We start from the raw sequence: 23797 nt of genomic DNA on the forward strand, positions 1-23797 counted from the left end.
AAGGTCGGAACGTAACGCGACTGTCCGCGATATCGGATCGGCCATTAGAAATCGGCGACAATACGTTTCCCGATCGGCTGGAAAGCAGATAAATTCCCGGCGATCGGGAAACCAGTTCCGATGTTCCGCAAAACATCGCGGCCGGTGGCTGCTCCGTCCGATCGCCGACAATAAGAGGAGAAGCGGCGGAGATAAGAAAATAATAATAATAATTGAAGGATACGCCAATGAAGGAAATTAATCTCTCGTGCCCGGAGCGAACGCACGATCCCCTTTGAAAGCGTATATAAGAAAAGGAGAAAAGGAACGAACGGTTTCCAGGTTTTATCCAGGAGTCAGCGTGCGGCTACGCACTACCAATTTGTAGGCGCGTGCATGCGTGGCGCGGACGATTCACAAGAGCGAGGCGGCAACGTGGTGGTGGTATGTACGCACGCGAGAACACCTACACGACAACGTCCGGTTGCGCGTATCCCAGGCCGTTGTAGTCCCGGTTTCTCTTCGCCGCATGCGTTATAATCTCGATATCCCATATATCCATGTACAAGACATGCCTCCCATTTTAAATATACCATCGTGTAATTCATAATAAATGACTTATAAATGCAATGTACTTTTTGTGGCGAGCCATCGCGCGCCCGTCGTGCGAGCAACCGCGCCGTGGCTCCTCCTTTTCTTCGATAGAACGCGTTAGCGAGCGAGAGAGCGAGCCCAACCGAGCAAGCGAGCGAGCGTGGCCACGCATGCACCAGGCGAACGAGCACGAACGCACGCGCACCCTGCCACCGCATCCTTCTTGCCCACGGAACCTTTTCTGGCGCGAGTCTTCTGCACCGATGATTTAGGTAAATTGAAACTAGAACGGAACAGGCGGGACCCGTGCGCTCACCTCCGCATTCCGCTTTTCCACTGATATTGCGTGTCGTGAGGATTTTATTGTTACGCCGGGTTTCATTCTAGAACGAATGGGATCCTGTTACGAGCCGTTAATGTCCTCCTCTATGATTACGTTATATAACGTACGGTTTTATGGATTAATTTCTCTACCGGCGCGCGCGCTTGGAAATCGATCCTATCGGATTTCGTGCGTTTAGGAAAGGATTGATCGCTCGTTCCGCGAACAAGGATCTTTCCTCTCTCACTGGAAATGATGGGAATTAACGGGTGGATTTTTATGTAATCGAGGTTAACGCGTGCACCCGTATAAGCATGTTAAACGAACGCAGTAATGAATCTAACAGCGTTTAGTCGACGATTTTCTTCCAGCACCGGAATTACACCGTGTAGCTATTCAACGTTTCGTTTTATATCTCCAGCAAATCCGACACTCGCGAATGGGATTACAGCGATAAAAAGACACGGCCAACTTTTATCAGCTCGCCCGCTAATTCATCACTCGTTACTTTCCCGTGGGTTACATCGCTGTCCGTAAAAGTCGCGGCGTGGTCGTCGTCGGCAAGAAATCCTACACGCGACGCGTCGTGCCGCGACAACAACGGACGAAAAGCCGTCTATCGGGTGATCTATCTCCGGCCACTTAAATGGTTGTCGCCGATACGAATTACCGAGTGTAGCCCGAGCCCTCGGGATCTTTGTATTTCTCGTGTATATCCGGCGGGGCCCGAGTGGGACGAGCGGGGCTGCGTGACCGTGCCTCCGGTAAGAGACACGGCAAGATTTATCGAAACCCGATGCGGCAAATGCGTCGATATATGTATGTCGAGGGCCGCTCGAAAACGCTCGAAGAATCGTCCGATACGAAAAATAAAGGAGCGTCGTCGGGCTCGGTCGCCGGCGCGCGCGATGCGATGCGATTCGCGTCCGGCCGAGCGGGCGAGCGAGCGGGCAGGCGAGTGAGCGAGCGAGCGAGCGAGCGTAGCAGCAGGGGTGCGATTAATCGTCGTAAGCAATCGCTTATATTCTGGAATTTTAATTCGCAGTCAGTTAAGCGTGCATCGTAGCCTACGGGACGAACAAAACGTCCGGCGAATATTGCGAAAACCGGGATTCAAGCGGCGAGCGGCGCGCATCCGTGCATCTACGCGCCGCGGCGTCGAATGCTGAGAGCCCTGAAAATCTAACAGGCGAGGAGCGAACCTCCGACACCTGCGAGCCGGCCGAACGAAGCGGTCGTACCAGTCGTCGCTTGTAAAAGTGACAACAGCTCGCGCCGCGTTCTGTTCGCCGGCTATTCTACTCCGAACGATCGCGCGCTCGGCGAAAAGCGATCGGTTGATAGACTGGATCTGGGATTGCTACCCCAATCTCCGACGGAGAGGCACTATACGCTCTGAATTGCAGACATCTTGCGCGGATTTAATGGAAGCCTAACAACGTTTCAGCGCGGTTACTGTTCTACAAGCTGTTACGAGCTGAGTGGATCGTATTCGAGATACTCAATTACCGGAGCAGCCGGGTTATTATTAGCACCTGTGTATTTGGTCATAATTCTAACTACTGTATCCGTCCGATTGCGGTGCGCTCGGATATGTAAGTTCAGGATTATCATAAGATTCCCTCGGTTAAGAGCGGTATAACAGGATAGCCGTATTGGATCGGTTCGAGGCGTATTTCAAAGGCGTCTCGATCTACGGGCGATCAGTGACATCGGTACGGCGGGTAAGAAAAGCATCGCGGGTGCGTAGGAAGTTCAGTAAACACCCATAAATCCTCACACCTCCGGCCTTCTATCTGAAAATGGTCGCCGCCTACGAATAGCGAAGGATGACCCGCGCGGTCTCCTAAATCATCCACGGTTTCCCGCATCCCGGCTCGGTCGGGCCGCGGCGCGGCGTGCTTCTTTTTCGCGTGGTTCGGCTGGAAAGTACGCGAGGCATGTGTATTACTTATAATAGCGGGATGCCCGACTGTGTACAAAGATGTAAAACGCGCTTGCGCGCGCCCTTACTCGGAAAGATTCCACGTATCCCGCAGCGGGGCGCCGCCGCTAAATAATGCAATAACATAAGAATTATGGCAACTTAATGATACTTTATGTATAATTATATGCCTGCGTCGCGGCCCGTGTCGCTGGTCGTTTTGTCCCGATTGCGGGTGGTAGTTCTATTCCCGTCTCCCTTGTAAATTGCGATTCGCTTCGTCGCGTGATTTTCTCCCCGCCGATTGGCTCGCCGCTTTTTGCGCCACCTTGATAGGAACCCACGTCGCAGATTCCTCTCCTGGGAAGTCTCCCTTTCTTCGCGAAGAAACCAGTCTTATCTTTCAGCGGGGCCAATAAAAAACTTTTCCTCTCGACGATATTAACCTTTCGGCTACTGTACGCGACTCGGTGTCATTTTTTCGACCGTACGCCATTATGCCGGCTCACTTGTTCCCCGGTCGTCGAAAGCTGTGCGCGTTGTCGTCCAATCTATCGTAAGTGCACGGTGAAAAATTCTATCAGTCTGAAATCGTAGTGGTACGTTTATTACACTCGTATGCGTCAGAATTTACCGTATAGAGATGCAGCTTCGCAGGCAGTCTCGGCATAGTCGAAAGGTTAAAATAACAGTCGAATCTTCGCAGCCGATTCTCGAGAGGCCGGAACAAGTTACGAGTCTCCGACGTTCATAGAATGGATCTTTAAGATGTACTCGAATAGTTCTACACACCAGGAGGAAGCATTAGCATACACCACTGGCCGAACGCTTGGCGTGTATCGAACGAGCTATGAATCGTTCCCCTTTCTCGGCGGATAGTCGTCTTCCCGCATTATCCCCGCATCGCGTGGACGACGCCTCGCGTTTTCGAATCTCGGGGAACGAGGCTCCCTTCGCCGTCAGACATCCAGCGGCGAGCGTAATCGCGGATGATGGGAATCACTTTCCACAATGTTAGGCGACAACGTCTACCGGCTTTGATCGTCCCTGATCGGTTGCCCGCCGGCGACAGCGGTAGAAGATGGGGCGCGCTTAAATATTCTTCCCGAAGGACCACGTAATTTGCGTGTTACTTTTAATTTTTAGTCACAAAGTGTTCGATGCGTGCACGCGAGAACGTGAGCCCGATTAGCGCGCGCCGTATCACGCAACCGAACGAACGAACGAACGAACGAATGGACGAACGAACAGACGACCGGTTGCCCTCAGGAACATTTGACGAGTCCGCTGACTTTGTACGCCTTTTCAGGACAACGTTAAAAGCAACGGAGGCTGCGCGTTTAAAAACACGTTACGTGTATATCCATACACGCGCGAGTGGTAATGGCCTGTCCGACCATAATTGTCGATCCTCTTAAACATCGTTCGATGCGTGTTCGCGGTTTCCAGAGTGCGGCCGTTTTTATCCGCGTTATTAACTGCAGATCCGTCGATAAGCACGAATCTTCGGGGTTTTTAGCGGCGTTAACGCAACGCCCGTACAACGACGATCGTTCCGTGTGTGTTACTCCCCCGTGTAACTCCTTGTACTCGCGTCTTTCGAGTCTCGTTTCGTTTTTTACCCGGGAAGATGCTGTGACGTCTCACTGTCGTATCGCTCACTCTTAACGAAGCAGATTGTTTACGGCGATACAGCTTCACATTCTTGCACGAAGATACCTTGGAACGGCGGAATGCAAATCTGTTTCGAAATGACACGCGGCGATTCGATAAGCGAGATACAGTTTCGGACGCACGCGCGTAGACGTCGCGAGACGATTCCAAGACGCGTGGTATTTTTCTAGAACAAAGTATATGGAAATTCCGAAATAATTTCTAATTCGTAGGCGGAACAATATCGTTCGCGATATAACATTATCGATAATACCGTATAAATTCAACGACCAGGTAAAAATACGTTCGAAGCATGGGATTAAAAAAATTGAAAGCCTGCACGGATCGTTTCGGAGTTCGGAGACGCCGCGATCGCGAAACAGAGATTATTATTCGATCAGCGATCGCTAATGGGTACATAGGACGGCTCCGATAGCAGCTCCGGGCGCGTTCGTTCCCACCTACCACGATCAAACTATAAAATCGCGAAAATGCCCGATAGTACGGAGATAGCGGTCGGTCTGTCGTCTCGCGGCTCGCCCAAATTGCAGTCCGCGATCGTGCCTTAACTCCACGTTGCCCGCCGCCGGTTTGTAAACATCGATCTATTAGAACGCGAGCACCAGTGAAAGCTGGCCGCGTTGTCTCGCCGGTGGCCGGTGTGTCTAACGAGGTGTTATTTTCTTAATAGATTTCCACCGGCCGGAGCGGCGCGTGTTCGGTCTCGCGGGAGCGGCTTATCGCAAAAGCAAAGCTGAATCGGTTGTACGACAGCCGATCGACGGGAATCGTCGTCGAATCGATAAAAATCCGTTCTAGATATCCAATGGCCAACCCGGTCCGCACGATAACGAGCCGTTGCCCTTCGAAACTTTGACGAGTCCCGGAGCGGTTTCGTGCGGCTGGCTCCGCATCCGTGGCAGCAGACAAAAATCCGGTGGGATGCAGGGCGGGAGGCCGGCAGGGAAGGGGAGAGAGAGAGACTGGTAATTTATAATGTGTAATATGTAAAGTGGTAATGGACGGCCGGTTGTAGTGGTCGCGTTCGATGCAGCCTGGAACTGCAGGTTGAGAGAGTCTCGAGGCAGTCGAGCAGCCAGGCAACTGGCTGCGGAGATGTTGCGAGGGGGCACCGTGGGGCGAAAGGGGGGACTCCAGGGGCGTCGTATAGGGTACCTGGCCCCGAGAGGGCAACGACGACGACGGCCAGGGGATGAGGGAAAGAGAAGGAGAGCAACGGGGCCTGGAAAGAAGGGCGACGAAGAGGAGATCGGTGTAAAAGGCGGAAAGAGACGGGCAGACGGATCGAGGCAGAAGGGGGACCAACGAGGGAGAGAGAAGGAGAACATCAACCGCCACTGCTTGCGTGTCGAGGCTTAATGAATGCAAACCACGATCCGGAGGCAGCCCGCTCGACCTGTTGTTTTCCAGTCCAGATAGCCTATAATTTTTATTGTCACGGGAGAAATAGCAGCCTGATGGAGGCACGGCTTATCTTGGTCCTCGTTTTGCGTCCCAGCAAGCATGTTCCATGCGTTTTGTTGCCCTCTCTTTAGCCCTCACCGTCTCTTCTCCCCCTAGTCGCCCACCTCCCCCTCTCGACCGGGCTCTCCTTTCGTACTTTCTCACCACCTTACCGCCCACGGATTTTACCCTCGCGTTCTTCCCCGTCCCGCGCGCGCGCGAGCGATCCGCCGCCCGCTACGCGTCCGGTTTCGTTTTCGAAATCGTCGAACACCGGACGCGCCGGTGAAAACAAGACGGGAGGAGAAAGACGGACGAGTCCTTTCCCCGAACAAATATCTCGAAGCTCGTAACCCGGGCCTGTCGACGATACTCGTAGGCTATCCTTTCGCCCGCTACCTGGCCGGCGACGTTTCCATTCGATTCGTGATCTATAACCCCTCGCGAAACGGCCCCGGCCTGGGATCCTTCGATATCGATTTCAGCTGCAGCCACGCGCAACGCGGAGCGCGTAACACGAGAATTTCGAGCGTAAGCGGGCTCCCGCAGGTGCACGGACGCGATGATGGCCGGAGACCATCCGTGCGCGCGGTCCCGAAGACTCGTAATCGGTTTCGAGGAATCCCATCCGAACGGAATCGATGAAGACACGTCGGTCCGCCAATAACGATTATCCGGCAACGAGGCTATCGTTCTCCTGGCCGCGTGCTGCATTCACCCAGCCTTGTTATACGCTCGTTGCGGCGGCGCATTGTCGATTCGAGCCGAATGGTTTCGCGGAATCCAACGATCCCCGCCGATCGTAATTGACGGGGACTTCGGACCGCGCTAGCGAAATCGGCGCGCGACGTAAACTGCCGCACGTATGCACAATGCGAATCCACTCGAGGGCTGCTCGCCGGTTAATAAGTTCCGGGGATCGATCCCTTTTATGCACGAGCAACTCGAAGGAAAACGGTGCATCGTGAAACGCAGGAATTTTTGCCGATCCACGCCACGGACAACGGTTCATCGTGCCGCGTAAAGAATTAACGAAGAACAGACGTTCGCTGTTGTCCTCGGAACGTGATGTCGTGTCGAAAATACTAAAACCTTTGTCAAAATATTTAAGCGAGAGCAGGGAATCCTTTCTCGCCTCGTTCGCCTCTCGACAGCCCTTCGGCGCTGTTCGACTGACGCTCGAGGACGTCGCTCGAAAGGACAATATCTCGGAAACCGATTTCCAGAAATGAGAAATCGAACGTATAACTATAATACTTCGGGGTATCTGCATTTTTCCGTCGACAGTCCGACGCTCGATAGAAAGATTATTAAAGGCAGGCGGTCGTTACTTGGCAGAAAAAAATTATAGCTTAGTTAATGACCCGACGCGAGGAAAAAGAACCCGTATTGCGACATGAAACGCGGGACCTATTCGAGGACAGCCGATTTCGTTCGTTCGAGGTTTTCGCGGCAGCGACGTTTGTGACGTAACCGCGATGCATCGGGTGGCGCGTACGCAAATAGAAGAAACGTGCCGGCTCTCCCCTATTAAATCGTAAATACAGATGGCGGCCACCGAGGAGTCTTCTGTGTGATTATCTATATGGAACGGGGTCTGGAAGACGCGTGCGGTTCATTCCTGCGTGGATCGCCGTCATCATCATTATTATCGTCATCATCGGCGCGGCTTTTTCCCCTGACGCCACGCCACGGCGAGCCACGCCACGCTACGCGGAGCCGAGCCGAGCCGAGCCGAGAGCCAACAAGAAATTCCAGGCGGCCGAACGGTATAGCGACCGCAGGGCAATCAGCGTTAACAATGTTTTATTGTTACGTCACGGATCGGATCGGCGCGCACGTAGCAGACGAACGGACAGCCGTGCATTAAGCTTATCATAACGGTTCGCCGTTAAGTCGCCGTCAGCCCGAACTCCGGGCCGGTCCGCGAGGGGGGAAAATAAAAGGCGGAGGAAAGAAAAGGCGCATCGAAAGGATCCGTCGCGAGACGCCGAACCTCGAGCGGCCCTGGAATTCGCCGCAACCAAATTCGACGCGGAGAAAGTCCCCCCCGGTTGAACCGTCGAAACTGGAACGACCGATTTTTCTTGCGATCCGTTCGCAGTTTTCGAGGAGGACATTAAACGGGCGAACGCTTTTTAAAAGCTGTTCATCATTACTTTCCCTCTTCTTGCGCCGCGTGTACGCGTCCCCGGGCGAATATTATTATTTTTGCTTGGATACATATACGTACAATTAAGGATACTTTACCGAGCAATCCCGAATCGAATGAATTTTTAAGGCGGAATGATTTATTTTATCTCATCGCGCGCCCCTTGTTAACGATCGGTTGCCGCCGCCACCGCGATTTCGTGATCGGAAGTGTTAACACGACTCGGTGTGAATAATTACAGGCGAATCGCCGGTCATTTATAAACTGTCACTGCTACCGTACAATGTAGATGGTTTATGCAACAAAGAAATCGATGCATTAACGGTGGGACGAATCGCGAACGACCGGTGATAATGCCGGCAATTTTCGTGGAAACGTTCCTGCCCCCCCTCCGGTTGTCCTGTAAAGGGAATCCATAAATAGAAAGAGCGGGTCGATCGCGCATCGATCGGTCGACACACTCATTATCGGTTATTAAGCATATATTAAAAGCCCGCCACTTGATATTGTAATTATCTCAGTTATAAATTGGTTGTCACTTTTTTCTCGCGTAAGGTCGCGGATGATGAATACGTGGATCATCGGGGTTCCGTTACACCTTCGCCCCTCTCTCCCTCTGGGCAACGACTCCCCCACCCCGAACGGGTTCGCTGGTTTGCTCATTTCACGCGCTATATATTAGTCGATCTAAGAGGGAACGGGCAACCTATCATGCGCGAGTACAGTTAACCGAAACATACGGTTGCATTAAGCGCCCAAAGGTGTTAGCATCCTCCCTCTCACGATTTTTGCAATAGGCGAAAGAGATAGCCGAGGCAGACTGTTCTTGGAACAATCTACTGGGTGTCTCGTTCAACGCTATCACCATAAAAATCTTCGTACCGTAATAATACGATTGTACTTGTACCTTGGAGATTGACATTTAAGAATTGACTGTACTTAATTATTGATAATAATTATAACACTTAGTATCGGTGATAAATAATTCCACATACCTGGTAGTTTTGATTGATCTCGAGATCTAGCGTAGTTAAGGCCAGTCGACGATGATCCATCGAATCGTGGTTTGGCGCAGTTTCCACAATGAAACGACCGATTTCCGTGTTGCGGGTAGTTATAGGTCACTGTGTATATTAGAGGTAGAATGCGAATAATACACGAACCTCCGACGACGTTAAATACGTGCCAGTGTACAAGTATGTCACCGAAACGAGCGAATCTCGCAGCAGAGGACTAATTGACAAACATTGACGGACCGTTCGTTGTGTGGCACGGATCGGTGTAATGTCCGAAGTGGCCTTTGTTGACACGAAGACCTTTACTTGGACAACGTCCGCGCCGCTTCCCACAAAAGCCCTACACCTTCCAGTCCATTTGCTCGTCGCCTCTCCTCGGCCGTTTGGCCACGGCGCGCCGTGGCTCCAAAGGTGATTCACTCTAATCGCTCGAAACCGAGAAACATAATACCTCCGAGCAGCCTTTTCTTCTCCGCTGAAAAAACGAAGAAAGCAGAAGGTGAAAAGGAACGAAATTCTTTCGTAAATTCAAAATTCGTAATGGCCAGGAGATTCGTCGCGTTGATATCATAATCGTGCCCCGTGGCCGAAAGAGAGAAAGGATCAAGTTTCTATTATAATTTAATCCAAGCACCGAGATGGGAAACGAGAATCCCCGCAGTCGGACGAATCCCCGCGTCTCGTTATTCCCGTCAATCGTCGCCCATCGACAAGTCCCTGCCTAGCCAATCCCCGGACAGACCTAACCCCGATCAGAGTAATCCATCGTCGAGCATCGGTGTAAACGTATTCCCAGCGAATTCCGTCGGCGTTTATTTGCATAAGCGAGCAAAGGATTCCACGATAATCCCATGGAAATTGTTAAAGTTGGACCATTAGCGACAGAACTAATGTCGTTTCGCCCTCGATACGCTGGCGAGCGGGCGCGCGCCCGAGCGAGCGAGCGAGCGAGCAACCAGAGGCGGGCGAATATAATATTGATGGGTTTGACATGGGCTTAGCGTTCGATTGGGGCGATAGAGAGGGGCTCCGAACCCCTCATTATTTATTAAATCATCGCCGCGGAATCGCAGCCAGGTACGACGCGCTCTGGAAATTTCGTTTTGCTTGAATAACGCAGCGGGTTAAAGCTGCCGCATCGCGGACCGTGCATTATGCAAAACGATAACCGCGAGAATAATGGATGCCGCTTTTAGTCCCGCGCGCTCGTTCGCCGGGACATTGCGCGCGTGCGAGAAAAACGCAGTCCTTGAAACTGGTCTCCTTAGAAATCCATCTTGCACGAGTGAGGGGGAGGGGGAGGAGGCGGGGAAAAAAGCCATTCCCGCTTCGGTCGAGCGAAATTTAATTCAATTAACCCGGATATTTTAATGAATAATCGATCAAATCGGACTTCTCATTTATCCGCGCTCGGAGATCCCGTCAAGAATGAAGAAATTGACAGAACGATTCCCATAAACCTTATAAATACCCCGGTTAATCCCGTCAGACGGCTGAATATCATCTTAAAGGCTGCATCACCTGCGCGAACAGAGTAGAGCCGGCCAGTTTATTTTCACCCACTTCCTGCTCCTCGCCGATCCTAAACCCGGCACCTCGCGATGCAGATGCTATCGATCATCCGTTTTAATTGCTAGACAAATGGACGTATTAGATACGTCTCGGGAATATGAATAGTACCTCCGCCAGGCAGCGCTTAATATTCTATAAACCTGGTCGCGGTCTCGTTCTATTCCGTTTTACGTTCCCTTTGGAAATCCGCGCGATAGGCCAGTCCGCAGCCTCCGGGTTGCACAATCCCCGAGCACAATAGCGTCGTTGAACGTCGTCGGTGCGACCGTTTTCCCTCTTTTTCCTCTTTCGTTTTTTTCCCCTTCCCTCCATTTGTTCGCTGTTGTCTGTCTCTCCTTTCCTCTCTCGCTCGCTCCTTCTATCTATCTCCTTCTCTCTCTCTCTCTCTCGCTCTCTCTCCAGCTCGCCGTGTTTCGCTGCTCGAATCCAGGAATCTTTATGAAAGGCATAAACGGCTATCTTCCATAACGGTACCGGCGGGAATGGTATTCATAATTATACAGTTGCGACATACGCATTATTTGTTCGGAATTGTAATGGCCACGAGGCTCTGCTTTCATTGACCGAGAGGGGACCAGTATAAAACTTTAATCGCCGCGCCGCGGAAAGATTGTCCTTTACGACCGATTATAAATCGTCGCTTTCTCATCGCGTTATGCCGCGTCCGGCCCGACGGTATAATCGTATCCCGCGGACCGGGTTAATGGCGATCTAACTGATGATCGATCTCGGCAACACGATATTATTATGTACACGGGAATGTTTACTAACCGAATACCTAAAACCCTCGCTTATACGTCTGCTGGAATGACATCCAATAAGTACCGTTTACAATGGGGAAAAAGTCGACGACGTTACCAGTTTCACCGCGGGCGTCCGCGAGAAGATTGAACGCGTCTTCTGAGCAATTCAGCTGATTAAAACTCAACAACTATTACATTAGCCGAACCGTAAAACGCTAGAATGCGTATCCCTATCCCGGAAGACACCGTGAAACGATCGGACGCGAGATTTTTGAAAAACCGAGCTGTCCGATGCGACAAGGTAAACAATTTCGTCGGTTAAGGTTGTATATTTAAGATCCAAACAAGAGGATCACCGCGCGATAAACATCGCCGGGACTCAATCGGGCTGAAACGCAGTTTAACAACAAAGTACGGCAACACGCGAGCCCGATGAAACGCTCGCTGAAAGAATTCAAAGAAATCGCGACTCGGTGTTCTCGAGCGGCTAATAACAGTGGTCGTTCGTTCCACCTTTTCATCGCTAGCGACGTGTTGCCGCGTGCGTGCAAAACTCCGTTCCCGTAAATAAGACGAGCCCGTGCTTTTGAGCCGATTTTACTCGTCCAGACAATTTCGCCGGGCAATCGAAACCAATTTAATCCTTCCCACCGTTCCTCCCTCTCGCTCGGCCGCCGTCCAGCCACCCTGTCGCAGCCACCAGAGGCGAAGCAGCGTGAAAGAGTCGCGCTTCTCTGCAAATAACGCAGGTTCGTTGGCCAGCCACGGACTTGTCTTTCTCGCCGTCTCGCTCTCTTTCCTTTAACCCGCCATAGCGTCCTCTCCGTCCGCCGCTGGCTGTTTCTCTCTCGCCGGGCTCTCCGACTTGGCTGGCGCTGGAGAAGAGCCGAGTTTTTGTCGCCCCATTGTGTTAGTCAGGGTTGCTGCCACTTCTGCTCTCCTATTGTACGCATTCATCAGCGTATTCATTCATTTCGCCGGCATTGTCTCGCCGCTGTCCTCGCCTAAGGTCGTCCCTGGCTTTTCCGCCTCATCCTACCCGACTCATCGGGTCCGGCATTATGCTTCACGTCGCCGACGCCGGGATAAAAAGACGAGTTGAAAAAAAGAAAGGAGAGAAGAAAGGCCGAGAGCGGAGTCGAAACAAATTATGGAGTACACACGCGAAAGCCACGGTGCACGGTGAACGAGCAACCCTTCCGTCTAACAGAATACTCTCCCCCGATGAGAAGGAAAACAAAAATGATCCGGAACCCCGGGGATCGTCGCGCGATCCGGCGGGTTACGCGTCGAATTTCGCGAGACGGAACCGCGCGTGGCTTTTCGTTGTCCCGCGTCTTCGAGATTGTCGTCGGCGCCCGCTCGATAAACAGTTTACATCCCCCTTCTTCCGGAATTCAGCCGATTCCCGGCCGTAGGTGTGTAACAACGTCCGCCGGCAACTTCCTTGGGCGAGCCGCCGCTCCCCTAGAGCGCAACGCGTCTGCCGTGGGGGTCGGAGCGCGAGGGGTGAGCCAACAATCGCATTTCCCGCCCGAGAATTTGTCGAGCCCATGCAATATCACTGCGGATATTGTTTCGACGCGGAGCAACACGGTTAGCGGCGGCTGTATAGAAAACGACAATAGCGTAAACCCGTGGACGCGCGCAGCCGGCGGGGTTCGGCGAGAGGGATTTTCGGAGGGAGACGTCGAGTGGTCCGAGCGCCGCTCGGAGGAAGAGAGAAAGTGAACGGTTCGGGGAGGCCGCGTGGGAGGACGTTTATTGTCGTCGTCGCGCGAGCCATTTTCCCATCAGTGGCAGTCAATCAGGCCTCTCCGGGCTCAGTCAGTCAGTCAGTCAGCCAGCCGTGCTCAAGTAGTCTCGCTGGTTGCCGACCTACCGAGCATGGAAATACAATTACCACGCCGGGAACACTATGCCTCGCAGCTCTCTCTCTGGCATTACGTGGCGGCAGCCACCTCGCGCGCCATTCAGCCCGCCGACCGTAATGACGTTTGATTGTGCGCCACCGACGGATATTCGATTAAATAAACAATATTAGATTCGCAAACGGAATACGCGACGTCGTCGACGTCGTAGTCGTCGTTCGCCTTGGTCCCGTTGTCCCGACGTTAACGCGGTTCCCAGTTGCCTCCGCGCCGGATGACGGGGCCGTGATGAAGCTGGAATGTTTCTGCTTTGACGCGACGTCGAATTTACATGTTATCCATTGTTAATGCCATTTCGAATCCGCGTACCGTGCAGTTTGATTTCTTCATTAGCGTGGCAACTTGTCGATTCTTCTTTGGTTCTTTCTTCGCCGAGTTGATCGAGCAGCGTTTTCTGTGTTTGATTCGATCGTTTGCGCTCGAAAAGTGACGCGGTTAACAGGCTTACGGAATATTAAGGTAACTATTGCAAGAAAAGGGTTAATAGCGGGTAATAGAACCATAGGAGGCCGAGAAAAAGGTTCCAGCGCGGTTTATCTTTCTCAGAAGCGGAGAATCGCTGAGAATGCAAGTCAAAGGAACCGTTATGCTCATTAAATGTAATACCGCGGCGTAAAAAATGTGATGAGTTAATAGTGATGCTGGTTCGCTGTGAACGTAGGAAGACCCGTACGTGTGGTAACGCGATACTAGATATAATATCGACGCGGTTGAATACATACATCGCGTTGTCGAAATGCAATACGTTATTGAAAGCCGCGGTGATAACTTTGCGCAAGGATTTATCTGTCTGTGAAGAAAAATCCTCGCTTCGCGCATACGTTTCCATTTCAAAAGTCTCGCGCACCACCATTAATAAATTACGGGGAGAGTGCTAAATATAGAATGGTATGAATATTGATCAGATACACGTTCCCGTGAAACTAACGAAAACGTAGAAGTTTTCGATGCAGTATTTCCTCCACCAATCGAAACTATTTCACCGTCATTCTCTCGAATATTAAACGCCGGACTTCTATCGGCTGATCTTTCACATTTATTCGAACCGATAAAGCTAATGAACATTAGAATGTATACCAGATCTCAAAGAGTCGAACAGGTGTGTACAGAAACTTGATTATTCGACGGTGGACGGTACAACGTGTTTAAAGATCGATCGACAATCCAGTCCCCGAAAAGTTCAGACGCGAAACGTCAAAACCGGACCACCGTCGTTTCCAGGAGCCGACTGGTTTTTTATCGCGCACCACCGGACCCCCATTAAAGGTGTTTACAAATGTTTCTCAACGGTTCCGGCCAATTTAGATCCGCGGAACAGAACTTGGACCGTGTAGTTCGTTCAACTCGTGATTCGATTAAAAAATTTCTCGGAAAACCAGCGGCAACGGAGCCTCTTTAACCGTGAAAATCGCTGGTCCAGAGTTTTTTTTCGGTTCGCCGCGACGATTCGCGACTCGCGTCACGCTTTTCTTGCCTCTCCCCGCGGAAATTTTATCTATATCGATCGAAAACAGAGGCAAGGCCGGAGTAATCTCAGTTGGAGAACTAAAGAGACACCCGTTCCTCGCTCTGGCAATTCCTGTGATTGAATGCAGAACTCGATTTTACTTTAACGTCGGCTGTCGCATTCACGGAAGTTGCTTCTTTGCCGGGACCGCAAACGTCTGCACGCGCCAATGTTGAACTGATAAGGACATAAGTGAGGCTAAATTCGTTCCCGAGCCATATCCTGAGCAAGATGCCATCCACTACGGACGGCCGGAAATCAGAAAAATTGCCTCCACTGGGTCGCGTATTTTTCCATCGTCCTTTGCCCGCCTTAAGAAAAATTACCAGCCCGAGGTACGCTTTTTCTCGTTTACGCCGTTAGAGCGATTCATGTAAACCAGTCGCCGCTCCGAGGGTTCGTAATAATTATTTCTAACGTCGACCAATCCCACGATTTTACGGTTTCTCGCTCGACCATTTTTTCTCTCTCTCTCTCTCTCTCTCTCTCATCGATAATCAGGAAATGATAGGGGCGATACTGAAATTTTTCGCGGGAACGAGCTTTTCCAATTTACACGTGCATAACCGGCAGAAATTCGGGACGCAATTAACAGAAAGAACGGGGAAAAATGTAAAGAGACATCGGTGCCGGTATGAATCCGTAACGCGGGCAGTTCGTAAATTAACGCATCGATTGCGAAAGTATTCCCCGCTTTGTGCGATACGCGTTTGCCAATCGACGCGTACCGTATTTCGTTTCAATTTGTATATCGGCGCGCGACGCCGATGCTTTATTGCCGACGCTTAACATCGATACCGAGGAGGGCTTCGTAATTCGCATTCACACGGCAAGTGTATTATCCGCGCGGGGGCCAACGCGCACGCGTCTATCGCAATCGCATTGCTCCGCGAAAAAAAAAGAAGAAGCAGGACGAACGCGAGTCTCGGTTTTTCTCGTTTCTTGCGAAAAGCCACGATGGATCTGCGTTCATTTGTTCGCGAGATAAATTACTCTTCCCGTTTTTTTTTAACCCGCCATTTCCCGCTAACGATCGAGCCCATAATAAAGTCGTGCTATTACGATTGTGTCACCGGCGAAACTTCATTACGAGCTCGAGGTGAATTACACGCGCTGGGAACGTCTTCGGCATTCCTCGATCGACAGAATTCTTTCCCAACGCGTCACTAAACGGCGCATAAACAACGCGGAGCGCAATTAAGATAAATTACCCAGTCTATCAAAGACACTTCGGTTTAACGGTGATGCGCGAGAGACGCGGGTCACTCTGAAAAATAAGTAGAGAAGTTCGCACGGCTCCGCTTATGATTTTATCCCGCGGTACGCGTGACGCGGATGATTGATACACGCGTCGGCCGGTCAGTTTCCAATCGTTAACCTTTCGTATCACTCGTCCGCGGCGGCGGACGTTTCAATCTCTCAGCGGCGCGCGATCGCGGCGCGCCTCTGCATTTGGGAAAGACCTAAGGCAAGAGTGTTTCTATTAATAACATCGGCTGAATAACTTCGGTTGCGCCGCCGACAACCACCGATGCCGCGTCCTCGCGGACCGATACCCCGCGTAATCTCCACTTGTCGAACCGCGTTTCGCTCCGCCTCGCGTTGCCTGTCACGCGGGCGCGTTCCGCGTCGTTATTAATCCCCGATCGGGCCCGCGCGTCGTCGACGTTATCTGCGCCGGGCTGCGTCCCACGGACGTTGCGAAAGGATTTCAATTTATCGGGCGAGCGGTGGAAAGCTAGAGGACGCCGCGGCACGTTCCCAGCTCCGCGGAGAAAAATCGGCGACGGACGATCTCGGCGCTGCCGTTCCTCCCGTGTAATCAGTTAAAACGTCCCGCCCGTTAATTGGTACGTCGCGATCCGCTAGCTTAAACGGCGGGGACCGCGCGCGCGCTCACGCCCGCCGATAGCGATACGAAACGATTAGTCCTGCCGGGAGCGAGCACACTTTTCCCATCGTGCTCGGTGTACCGATACCACGGCCAGATACCCGGCCGATGTTTAACTCGCCAGGCCGTCGATTAAGCGCGTCGTGGCCGCGGACGCCCTTGGCTGCGCTTCGGGATCGGTGAAAGTAAGGCGACAGGGTTCGTTTCGTCGTCGGCTGGTTATGAACGGCCGCGGCTAGTTTCTTCGTTAACACCCCTCGACAAGTGACTTTCTAGTTTATTGTGCACCTGTTAGCGGTTCAGCTCGACGTGTCCGGTAACTGAGTTATAGACCAATCGGCTGGTTGGACTTCAGGCAGTCAGTCAAGCTTACGACACAATGCGCGGCTACACAATAGTTTAAACGACGTTGCGTGGCTCGGGCGGAACGAGATCTTTCGTGGGGAATGGAGACATAAAAGAATGGTCGTTCGAATAGGAACGGCAGTCACGTAAATTAATACGAAATTGGAATCCTCGGGAAAGCCGCGGCGGCCTCGCGGCTGAACGAAAGGAGCCGAGGAATCGAGACGCGGCGGAACTGGGACAAGAGGTCTAATTATTGTCGACATTATTAGTGCTCGCGGTAACAGAAATCGCGGAGAATGAAGGCCGGGTGAATAGACGTCGGAGGGCGGGAAGGCGATAGATGGCTGACTCGTAAACGCCGCGCGCGTCTCGTCTACGTGGAACGCTCGGGGAAGGAAACCAGAAGCGGCCTGGCTTCGGGTATAGACGCGCATTATGTCTCCGTCCGCCTCGCAGCGAGCCGCGTGACGTGACGTGAGTGTTCCAGACAACCTAATTACATCACAACATAGCGCCGCGCTATGGGCTACCCTCTCCTACATTCTCGCCCACCTATAAACCACCTTTCCTCCGGGACCTCCGTTTTCTCCTACCCTCGCCGTCTCCCGACCCTCGCGCGCGCCGGAACTCCTCTCCTCGTCTCGCGTCCCGCGGTACCGAACGAACGAGCGAGACGGTCGCGTCCATACTTGGTACAATGTAGATCGGCTACCGAGCATAGACCCGGTCGAAAAGCGGTACGCCGGAATAGTTTAAATTAAGATTATCCGTCCAACGATTCGCGTGTTCGCCGATAATCCAGGTGGTTTTTTGAATGCTTTATACGCGTTTTACGAGATCGCGGTTACGGGCAGCGTCTAATTAGAAACGGAATGCTCGGCCGGTTCCCTAACGTACGGTAATTACTGTTTCACCGGGGCTACACTTTTCCCGAAACATCTTTGTCGGCAGTCGTTACCGGACGGTGGACGGCTCGCCGCGCCGAAGATTCAGACGGGTGGAGAAATAAAAGGGAAGCGGACGCGGATAAGGAACTGTGACTAATAATGGGACCGGCGTTACGTTCGCTCGTTGGCATTGGTGCTCGGCTCCTTATGCAACGCGAATAAATACGGTGATTTTACGGGCGCGTAAAATACCGAGGCGTTGGATTACGTCGACGAGGGATCCTGTTCGGCGGAGAGTACGCGGAGAGGAGCACGGCGTGGCATGCGCGGCTCCCGCAATCGTCACCGATAAATTTTAATTGTTCGCGAACGGTCTTAATTACGACGGGCGGCTCGTCCCCCGCGAACCCGGGACAAGCAGCCTCGTTAAAAAGTATCGAGCGTTGAATCGCCGCCACTTAATTACCGAGGCGCATTATTAATTAACTCCGTGCATTCGCTGACTGCCTCGACAGTTAATAAACACGGAATTAACGTCCGAGCTTCGGGAATCATCGGTGGCCTGCCGACGTATACCTTCCCGATGCGTTCAATTAAGAACGCGTGGGAGTCGATGATCTTCGGATCGGCATAAGTTATGCACTCGATTCCGAAGTGGATCCGCGCGGTATCTATATCATTTTTAATTAACTCGCGTCTATGAGTGAGAGGCTGAATCGCTTCCTACACGGAAACACCGGCCGGTTGGGCATTTAATACGAAACACCCGGCGATATTAATGATTGTAACAGTAGCACACCGGTTAGTTATACTTACAAATCAAACGGATACCAGAGAGCGAGGAATTTAGATGAGAATGCAGGAAAATATAAATAGAAAACGCGCACCGGCCGGATTGCAGGCCGCGAGGTAAACGGCGAAGAATGCGGCCTATTATAATCATCGCCGGGGCATTGCGGAGCAGTATCTCTAATTATTCCTGACCAGGAGTCTTCAGGTTCCACCCAGGGAGCTCGGGACGCATCGCGGGGTATCCATAATAAAAATAACTTTCGTTCATTACGGTGATCACGGTTTGTTAGCCGCGAGCTATGGGCCTGGGCTCGCAGCGAAACAATCGCGGCGTTGCGAACGCGGTCGGACAAACCGCATAAATTTCACCGGGCGACGCGCAACATACTTCGGCCGTCGTTCGGGAGTCACGCAACGGGCAGCGTCGCAACGCTCCGGACACGCGAGAAGCCACGTACAGCGCGCCGGGCCCCGTCGTCACGAGATTTCAAGAAAACCGCGCCGCGCCGGTTCAAAAACACCCGGTACACGGCCGATCTCCCGATCGAGATTCGATCCCGGCCCGATCGTCCGCGGCGTACGTACCTCGCATTCCACGGGATCCGGCGATCCGGTGTGCACGGAATATAATATGTAGCGCCCGCAGTTAGACCGCGGCGGAGGCCGGGGAGCGAGCGGAACGGAGCAAGCGGTCGCAAGAAATCCAGCGCCGCTGCCATTCCTGAATCAGGCCGCACGGTAGCCGCGCACGTCCCGACAACTTGATTAATAGCCTTAATTAAGATATTTAATTGCTTTTATTTTTATTTGCCGTCGCTGGCTACGGAACGGCGACGTCGCGACAGCGGCCGAAGGGCAGGGCGAGCTTGACAGAACAGAGAGAGAGAGAGAGAGGGAGAGTGATAAATAGAGAGAGAGAGGGAGGATCCAGGGATCCTGGCGCTAGCCTGGCTCTTTCCGAGGGTCGCCAGAAGGAAATCAGGTCCGAGGAACGCGCGTCATACTCGTCGCCGGCGCGCGGATTACGAGCGACGCGTGTGCCCGCCGCTCGTAACCTTTAACGACTCCGGCGTGTATACACGGTTCCCTCGCGTGGCCTCTACACCGATAATTAGTCAAATAGTCGTCGCTTTATTTCGCTCGGATCGCGTGGATGCTACCTGAGAGTCGTCCGGGGTCGCGCAAAGGCGAACGCGGAGAAATGTTATCGCGATGGCCGCCTCTAGCCTTTACGAACCACAAACGGCCGGCGACTAATTGATGAGGCGTAACGAAGACAATGTGACGAGTGAAGACATTACGCTCGTTAGGCAATCGCGATTGGTACCGGCGATCGGTTATTGAAACCCCGAGTTAATATGCCTCGCGCGGAGGAGTACGTATTACACGTACACACGTGCCGCTCGGAACGATCCCGAGGATCGGAACGAACCATGGCGGTCGTGAAATTAAGATTTATGGCGTTTGTTCGCGATCGAACGCGTCGAGACCTGTGCCCGACGTGTACCCGGCCGACCGGCACTTATTCCGCCGATCGAACGCGATAATGCGCAATTTGTTTTCAGCAAAACTGAATGTAAATTGGTCGCGCGAGCGACGGAGAACTGGAGCCGCTCGCACAATAAAATCGAAACTCGTAACGGTAATGAATCCCCGCTCCAACGCGCCGATGCTGTAAGCTCGCATTTTATTGCGCAACAGCCCCCGCCAATAAAAACCGCTTCGCTATCCGGGTAATCAGTAGTAAAAGTCAGCGATGCACGGACAGCGCTAATTCTTCGCGTCGAACGGCGCGCGTTGATAATGCCCGTGCAGAACTAATCCTTGCGGAGGTACCCGTTCGTAAAGGACTCTCTGCCTACATGAATTATTCTCCGCCTCCCGCTTGTCCACCGCGGACAAGACCATCCGAACACGACGCTCGTTGCGGCGCGGCGATAAATTCACCGATTTTTCCGCGCGTCATTTTTCTCCGGGCGAAATTAATCGCGACGTTGTATCGGGCGACCTCGATATCCCGCCGGGCGGCGCGCGGAGTCGCCGCGGTGGGCTCGCGCGTTGCGGCGGGGTGTCTTGAAAGGGGAGCAGTCGACGGCGTCATAAACCGTCGCGCCATTGTCCGTCGCCGCCGGCAGACAATACGGGCAATCACGTATGAAGGAATCGGTGATTGTTTCGTTTTCGTCTCGCGCGCGCGCCGACGGGAGAGGGTTGTTAGGTTTAGGCGCGGTCCAGCCGAGTGGGAGGAAGAGAGCGACACAGGAGGAGGAGGAGGAGGAGGAGCAGAGATACTCCCGGTTTCCTCGGTGTTTGCCGGCACACGTACGACGCGGCCGCGAAAGTACACTTGGACACGGACGGACGTGGCTCGAAGTTGTGGTCGACGCCGAGCGACGCGACGCCGAGCCGTACGTGTGCGCGCGCGGTCCGAGCATCGGGGGATGACGCCGGGCCGGCTCTCAGAATGGAACAATCAGCCGAGAATCAAGCGACCGCTTGTTTCATATGCAGGGTAGACGGACGCCCGGCGCTCGCCTCTCCTCCAAGTGGACGAACAATACGACGCGCGACAATTATTGCAATTATCGTCCCGAAACTCCGGCATCCGCCGAGAGACCCGGCGAAAGGATACGCCGCTGACAAGCCAAGGCGGACCCATTTCCATGTAAATGCTGGACGCGATCGCGACTACGCCGCCGCTCCCTCGCACGTTCGACGTCTGTGAGACGTTTCAGCTCGGTGCTCTCGCCGGGATCGCGGGTGAGCCGTGTTTGTCTAGCGATATGCAAATCCCGGGATCGCGAGTGAGGGACAGATTTCATTTGGAAAGGTCTATGGTACTCGGATCTCTGTGCCGTTGTGAGGTTACTCTGGCGTCGGTCACGTGGAAGATACAGTTGTCCCTTCACGCGGCGAAGGTACTCTAAAGGTTTCATTAAAATGCAGCTATCAAAATCAAATATACGACTCCCTGGATTCAATTCATCTCTGAAATTCTTTGTTGGATTGAAGAAGGAACTGGGTACGATGTCGAACGCGAGAGCAGGGAATAAGAGAATTAGAAGAAAAAGAGGAAAAAGTACAAAAATTTGGAGCTATTTCCCCATAAATGTACACTCTCGCTTACTTTATTTTTACTGACTGTAAAACTCAGTCGAGACTGTAAAGTCTCGCTTACTTTATTTTTAAGTAAGAATCAGGTAGCCAGAGTTCCAGAACCTGGTCCCTCCTTGCAATTAAGCATACTGACGTTCGCAAAAGGTCATTCCACATGCACCACGGTGGAGATACACGCGGATGAGAATATTTTTGATTTTTCCGCACCTCGGCGAGAAGGACATTTGGACAATTGCCTACCATATAACCGAACATTCTTGTTCATCAGTGAATTACTCAGTCCCCGGTTCAGCTCGAACAATCGATTGGAAAACGTTCGCGGCATTGACCGGCACGGCACGAAGACCACTGGCGTTATTTCGCCGGTTCCCGGAGTTCAGGCGAAAGAAGCCTATCCGACCTTTGTTCGTTTACGGTCAGGGTCGCGACGAGGTCCGAGGTGAACGGGCGCGCGTGTACCGGCGGGAGAAAGAAATGCGACGGTAGCAGCCGGCACAATCGTTGCCCAATTAACTCCGTCGTCGGAGGGCTTCTGGTAACCGCAACAATAACCTTCGTGGAGGGTCGCAGGCACCCTCGGCTCGAGCATCGAGGTGCGAGGGCGAGGCGACGACGGATGAGAAGCCCCCGACGACAAAGTCTCACGGGGGTGGTTGTTGGAGGGCGGACGAGAGAAACACAGACACGACACTTCATCAGTTCCAGCGGCAGCCGGCATTGTCATTTATATGCGCGATACGTGCCTGCGCCCTTTGTGACTTTTTCTCCGTCCCGTTCGCCGTCTCCGTCGCGCCAGCTCGACATCCTCCTCCCGTTCAGCCGCGTTCCACTCTTTCCCGTCCTTCCGGAGGCACCAGCCAGTTCCCTAACCATCGTTAGTCGCGATCGCGTGCGTACAACATTATACGCGGAACCACCAACGACGACGAGGCGTCCTCTTTAGAAATTTGTTTCTTTGTCTCGGCGTACCTCTTTTTCTTCCCTCTGTCCGTTGTCATTGCCATCGTTTTCGTCGTCGACGTCGCGCGTTTCTTGCGCCTGCCCGCGATGGTGTTGGTGGCCGCAGCCGCCTCGCGCATACAACGCTCCGATGCGACCCGTAATCCGCGCGCTCGCCCGGGAAAATAAAAAACAAGGGAAAAAGAACGGGGGGTGGGGGGAGCGGCGAGAGAAAGAGAGGGCGAGGGAGAGGGAGGGAGGAGAAAAAAGGAAAGCGCCTGCAACCGCGGGCTCGCTTCTCCGTGACCCTCCGACGACGATGGATGCTCGACAATGCCGGGTATTCGTGGCGCGACGCGCCGCGGCGCATCGGCTTAGAGAACTCCCGGAATGGCGCGAACGAGCGCCCGTTCATTTGCTACCGATCGCAGTCGACGACTCTGCCTCTTTTTTCGAACTCGGTCATGGCTTTTTCTGGTACCCATACTTCAGACTACTCGCGTCTGTTGCCCCCGTCCTGACAACCGGTGCCAGATTCGAGCTCTTTCCCCGCGGCTCTCCTCCCTTTTCTTCTTTTTGGCTTCGCGTCGGGCGACGTCGATGAATGTGTGTTTCGCGTTTTAAGGATGGAACACGGAAACGTTTTTTCCCCCCTTCCGGCGCTAGGCTTCGACTACGGGGGATCGAACGTTTGCGCTTCTGTTCTTTAGACGCGTCCTTTTCAATTCTACTGAAATTCCGACGGAAATGAGGGAAATCCGACGGAATTTTATGGTAGATCCGGCATTCGTTAAAATCCCGATGCGCAATCGTTTCGGCGTAGCGGATTCCAGCGGAAGATGGATTCGGTTTTTCGTGTAGGAGAATGGGGACTAGTCCACGTCGAAACTTCCATTACGTACCATTCAAATCCCCGATAACGCGGCGCCCATAGTCATGTCACGGCGATCAATACTACGCGCCCTT

The 23797-nt window shown here is 52.9% G+C and overlaps 1 long non-coding RNA gene across 1 annotated transcript in view; it reads right to left on the reverse strand.

Annotated features, from left to right (window-relative positions):
- The window catches only part of LOC143174965 (uncharacterized), a 126470-nt gene that overhangs the window by 48703 nt on the left and 53970 nt on the right, over nt 1–23797 (reverse strand). The window contains exon 2 of the long non-coding RNA XR_012999520.1: nt 9084–9579. This is a non-coding gene — a long non-coding RNA (uncharacterized LOC143174965). The remainder of the gene's footprint in view (nt 1–9083; nt 9580–23797) is intronic.

The sequence above is a fragment of the Nomia melanderi genome, chromosome 10 (assembly GCF_051020985.1).
Source record: "Nomia melanderi isolate GNS246 chromosome 10, iyNomMela1, whole genome shotgun sequence".
In the NCBI taxonomy this organism is placed as follows: Eukaryota; Metazoa; Arthropoda; class Insecta; order Hymenoptera; family Halictidae; genus Nomia; species Nomia melanderi.